Genomic DNA, 6,000 nt, shown 5'->3' on the forward strand with positions numbered 1-6,000 from the left:
AGAGTTACTTAAATTAACCTGGAGAACTAAATTTTCTTAAACGCCTAAGAAGACTAGGTGGAGAGAATGAGCAAACCAGTCTAACAGCACGTTGACACAGATTCTTGAAACTCATGTCTTAAGGGTTAAAATTCCTCTGGCTTGCCAGGTGTTCTGTGCAAATGTTGCATTCGTACAATGTAGTATCTGACCATTTAACCATATGTCAAACAATCTCTGCTATGACAACCAGATGTAGACATTGCCATGGAATGAAATTATCATTTTATTAATTACCCTTTAATTAGTTGATACAGCAGAGAACATGCAGTAATTTAGTCATAATTGGCCTGACTGAGGCTCAATACTTACAGGGATGGAATCCGTTTGTGAGACTACTTGTTATGAATAACAATTATGTCTGTGACAATGCAATTTTATTATGAAGATGTACTATGCATTTCAAACAACGTTTAGGTATAAGATAGTACTCAGGATTTAACTACAATTTGACGGCAAATGTTTTCCTTGAATAAAAGTGTATAATTCTCTGTGTATTTTGCTAAACATGTTATAGCAATGCAAGAAAGGCCTCTTCCCAAACTTACTGTGATGGCCAAAAGATGTTTTGGATGCATTTTATTATAGAAATGAGGAGCCACTTGGTAAATTTTGTATTTGAAAATGGAGGAAAAAAGACTTGAGACTTCTCTCAAAATCTTGTTACGGGTCTTCAAATTATTCTAGAGTTTAATGTAGTATTTGTGTAAGGGGTACACTATGCAGATTTTTCGAAACATTCTCTGTCAGAACACCACAAGCAGAAACTTGAGCAGTGTCTCATATGCGATCACTTGATCACTACGCTTTTTGGATTTCTCTAAGAAGAGTAGAACATCCTTAGGTTTCTCAAACTGGATAGGTGCAGTTAAAGTCAGAAATGTCCCCCTCCAGACTGTACTAGTAAGTAAAATGCCTTGAAGATATCCTTTCAATACAGCTCGCCATTAAATCAGGATTATTCTTCATAGACAGAATACTGAGTATCACTGGTGGGAAAAGGCACATTCAACAGCTTAATAAAAATGCTTGTAAAGTAGATCTTAAAGTTGGCCCTTACATACTCAGTTGTTACGTGATGTTTTTACCAGCATTTCGGACAAAACTCTGGAGTCATCATTCTGTTCTTGCTCTTCTAAACTCTGTGACCTGAGCAAAGACTGCAGTGTTTTCTATTAGTTTTATACTGTTAGACAACATGTCTCCTGTTTTCTCCACTTGTCTTTCCACAAAAATCTCACAAAGTGCAGGTCAAAACCTTCAACAAACTCAACTTCAACAAAATGTAACAAATTGCTTTACTTTCCAGCATTGAACGAAAGCACGCATTTTGGGTTTTTTTCTATAATGGGTAGCTCCTAGCTTTCTGCATGTGCAGTGACAGAAAATTATACTGAACTGAATTTCTTTTTAAACCTTGCCCAATTCCAGCACATTTATTTATTTATTTATGATGGATGGGCAGCCTACATCGATGTCTCTGAGCCAAATAAATCTTTCATATAACTACTCTAAAGTTATATGAAGGATGAGTCTGTTTCCTTTACAGTTAGACTTTGAGTAATTCTTTTACTTTGCTCAAATGACTATGGACTTCTTTGTAAGTTGTCTTTGTTTTAAACACAACATTCTTCCACCATTTATGATAATTAATCCACTATTATACTTCTTTATCACAAATGTATATATATGGAAAAACATGCTATATAGGAAAGAAAAACATTTTTTGCTTATGGTGCCATCTTCCAGTTAATATCAGTGAGTCATAGTCTATTGCCTGTAAGTGCATCTTGCTCGACAACTTATAACCACCTCCAGTACAAATACACACAGGTTGTATTTTCCTGCTGTGTCACAGGGAATAGCTAACACAGTGTAACAAGAGATCATTTCATTAGATTACCATGAAAGAGTCACCGCTGCAAGGAACTCGAGTTGAACAGGGACACAATCACAGTGCTAAAAACTCAAAACAGTTTAGCATTAAAACCTTGTGTGCCTGCTTGAAAAATGTCTTAGAGCAGCACAAAAGCTGGCACCATTAGCTTTCATCCCTGCTGAGTTGGCAATAAAGTGCACACATAAGTAAAATGCATTAATTGGTATTAGTCAATCTAGTTAAGATGTTCATTCTCCAGGCATCTTCAGATTTCATTTCCATAAAATAGGATTTCTTTAAGTCTCATAATTTGATTTTGTCCAGCCTGAAATTATGTTGACACAGTGGCAGCAAAAGCACAATTACACCCCAGCTTTACAAAGGTGTTCTCTATCTCTGTCTAAATAGATCGGTACCCACGTGCTCTCAGTCTCACCAAAAAAAAAAAAAAAAAAAAAAAACCACCTGCAGAAGAGGAAAAAGTGATACATTTTGCTATCATTTTCCTATTGCTATATTTCCTCCCTTTCCGCCGTATTTTTCCTACTGTGCACTACTGATTACTGCACTTTAAGATCAGAATGAACAATTAACTGCCTAATTATTCCAGTCACACCAAGCCACAATGAAATCTTTATTCAGTGTTTACAGCAATCTTTGGCAGAGACTGTCTTGCTGTTTTTAAACCAAGAAGAACTGCTCCCTTTGGCTCCCCTCAGCATCAGCTGCCTGGGTTTCAGAGCTGGATGCCAATAATCAGCCTCCTTTTTCTCTTCCAAAGTGCCTATTTTTTTTTTTTTTTTAAAGTGTGAAAAGACCTATTCTCATCAACTCCCCATATATTCTGCCTGATTTATGTCCCAGCCACTGGGTCTCTTCCTTCCGTATCTTTTACCATTTGTGTCCCCCCGCGCCCCCTCCGCGCCGCTCCCGCAGCGCCCGCCGAGCCCCGGAGCCCCCCGGACCCCGCGGGAGTGGGGGGAGCTTCTTCCTCGGGAGCCCCGGCGAGTCGAGGGGGCGGGAGGCGGGGGGTAGTTTCCAGCTCCTGCTGTGTAGCACCCCCCCTTTCCCACATATACACCTTTTTCTACAGGTTTTTCCGCTCTCTGCAGAAAGCCCCCGCGGCGGGTCCCCGCATCTCCGCCCCGGGAAAGTTGGAGGGAGCCGCTGGGTGTCCCCGGACGGCTCCTTCTGGCCCCGCTCCGCCTCTCCGGACCTGCTCCCGGGTCCCGACGGCCATCCGTGCCGCCGGGACACCCACCTCCCCGCCTGCCCGGCCCTGCCCGCCGCGGCGGTGCACCTGCAGGGCGGGGAAGATCGTCCCGGGCAAACTCCGGAGCGACCCGGTGTGGGCTCGCTCCGTCCCCCACCGCCTCCGCCTCGCCCTCTGATAGCGGCTGGGTAGGTAGGGGGCCGGGGAAAGAAGGAGGAAATAAAAAAAGATAAGAAAAAAAAAATAAAACAAGGGAAAAGAAAAGAAGAAAAAGAAAAGGAGACGGAAAAAAAATAGGAAGGAAAAAAATTTAGAAGGAAAAAAAGGAAAGTGAAAAAAATTTGAGAAAAAAAGGAAAGGGAAAAAAAAGAAATAAAACAAAAATAATGAAAAAGACACGAGAAAAGAAAAAAGAGGGGGAAAAGGAAAAAAAGCATAAGAAAAAGTCCCCGAAAGATAGGACGGGTTACCTTGCTGTGTGGAGGAGCTCCCGGCTGCCTTCCCGGCGAGGGGACTTCCCTCCTCCGCCGGGTGCGCCCCTCACATCACCGCGCCCCCCCCCCCGCTCCTTCCTTCCCTCCTTCCCTCCGCAGGGGCCGCGCCGGGCGCCTCCGCGCAGCGCTGGCGCTCGCTCCCGCCTCTGGCTGCGGAGGGAGGCTGGGGGGGCGCTGGGGGGCTGCGCGGCGGGCGGAGGAGGAGGAGGAGGAGGAAGAGGAGGGAGCCCCGCGGCCGGCCCGCTCCCCGGAGCTGCCCCTGCTGGAAGCGGCGGCCGCTGCCGCGGGCTCCGCTGCCCGTCAGTGTCGCGGCGGGTCTAACGCCACCGCGGGGACCTGCGGGAGGCGATTGGTGCCGGGGAGCTGCGCCCTCCTCCGCCGTCACCCCCCCGCCTTCCCGGGGAACCCCGTCCCCCAGCTGCTGCCCCTCGGCCCCACGCAGCTCCCCGGCTGTGGGAAGAGCCCCCCCCCCCCCCCCCTCCCTTGCGTGTCTCCCCCTCTGCGGGGCTTTTTACCTGGCGGGAGGATTCCCCAACGCACCCCACGGGCTGTGAGGGAGACGGAAAGTAGCACTAGGGAGGCGAAGCGTCGCTTTATTTAACAGAAAGGGTAGGGAGATGAAAGCTGAATTTCTTTAGAAGGCTCAATTTTGCTTAATAAACATCCTGAGACTAATGCCAAAGCTACTTTTATGAGGGTAAACAGTACCATTTCCTGGAGGGTTTGTGTAAGACTTTGGAAAAACAACCAAATAATAAAGGGGTTTTACATCCACTTTTAAAGATCATTTTAGTGTTCATAAAAGCTGCCAGGCTTGCTGAAATAATCCCTACCCACAGAACGATAGCAGCAGAGGTAGCAGCAGGACAAGGCATCCTCTCTGCCTACCAGTTTGCTCCAGTCTCGACCTGAAGTAACTGGGAGGGCAGATATTTCATATACCGGCCCTGCATAGCCTTCATCTTTCTGCACGCTGTGGGAAGGCAGCAAACTTGCACCAACTTTGGTGACATGCACATGTGAAAGAGATAGGGAAATGTGTCCACTCGGGTACGAGAAGGTTTTTACCTCTGTAATAGCTCCCTCTAGTAATAACCTTTTCGCTGCCAGCGCAGAGCCCATTCCTTGCCTCAGTTAAATTGGTAAATCTCAAGAAACCCCACTCAGCTCGAGCAGAGCTGTGCCCCAGCAGTCTGTGGCCAAGCCAGACACTGGCAGTAGGAGACTCTAAATCTCATTATCAATTCCTTGAGACGCTGCCAGTCCCTCAACAATTAGATCTTGAGATGAAGATTCAGAATATACAGTCAAGATTTGGGTGGGTTTTTGTTTTTTTTTTTTCCCCCTCTCCAGATTTCCACTAATGATTATTTGCAGAACTAAGGTCACACTGGCTAGTTTTCTGGCCCCACATTTTTCATATTGATCATAACATAGTCATTTCAGCATTACAAAAGAAAAAGGGCAGTCAGGTCTCTGGAGAGAACTTGTTGGAAGTTGGTATGCTGGCAAAGCGCCCAAAACAAATGATGAATTACAGCCGTGATAAATGAATACTTTGATGTGTTGGGAAGCAATATGATGTTCTCCCAGCTTTCTTTATTGCATGTTCGTCTTTGGGCTCCTCAGGCTGATTGAACATTTTTAGTGTAACAGTCCAAGGAGGCAGAAATGGTTCTCTCCAGCATCGCTGGTCAGCATCAGAAACCCGGTGCACTTCTGATAAGGTGAAACATGCCCCTCAGTACCACTTTTCCCCAAGTTATCAGTACACCATTACTGCGGGGAGTCTGATTACAAGAGCAATGACCTCTTGCTAGAATAGAGCTGGTTACTGAATCAATGTGAAATTTTTTCTACCCTAGGATTTTATTCACAATATTTGCTTCTTGCAGTGTATGCACACATCTTTGTTTCTCTTCTTCAATATAGTACACTCAGAATATGGCTGATCATAATTTAAAAGGCTAAACAGATGCCACTCGTAAAGTTTGCATCTCAGTTTGAGTGTAGTCTGTCAGTTAGTTTTTTTCCCCAGGCTGGACTGCAGTAAGGGGGAAAAAAAAAGAATAAAATAAAATATATATGACAGCTTTAATGGAATCGCTACTACAGTGGATGCTCTGATTATTGCATATACTAGAGCACCGTGAAAATAAAATGCAGATACAGTCTATTGTTTAAGGTTGTAATTTAGGATTAATACATGTTACATAATGCAGCACTCATATATGACACAGAAAACCCAAGAGAATTCTATGATAAACAGAGGGAGCACTGGGAAAAATCCACACATTTAGTACACGAGCTCTTCAGTTGCACATATACAGACGAATGGGTTATCCAAACACTGCGTTTACTAAAGCAGATGTGAC

General features: G+C 44.8%; 1 protein-coding gene across 1 annotated transcript in view; it reads right to left on the minus strand.

The window, feature by feature from the left end:
• CDH20 (cadherin 20) overlaps nucleotides 1-3,952 on the minus strand; it is a 119,290-nt gene extending 115,338 nt beyond the window's left edge. Inside the window, exon 1 of the mRNA XM_063326081.1 lies at nucleotides 3,602-3,952. The gene's annotated coding sequence lies outside the window, so the exon portion shown is untranslated. The remainder of the gene's footprint in view (nucleotides 1-3,601) is intronic.
• Between the last annotated feature and the right edge of the window lie 2,048 nt (nucleotides 3,953-6,000).

This window comes from Chroicocephalus ridibundus, chromosome 2 (genome assembly GCF_963924245.1).
Source record: "Chroicocephalus ridibundus chromosome 2, bChrRid1.1, whole genome shotgun sequence".
In the NCBI taxonomy this organism is placed as follows: Eukaryota; Metazoa; Chordata; class Aves; order Charadriiformes; family Laridae; genus Chroicocephalus; species Chroicocephalus ridibundus.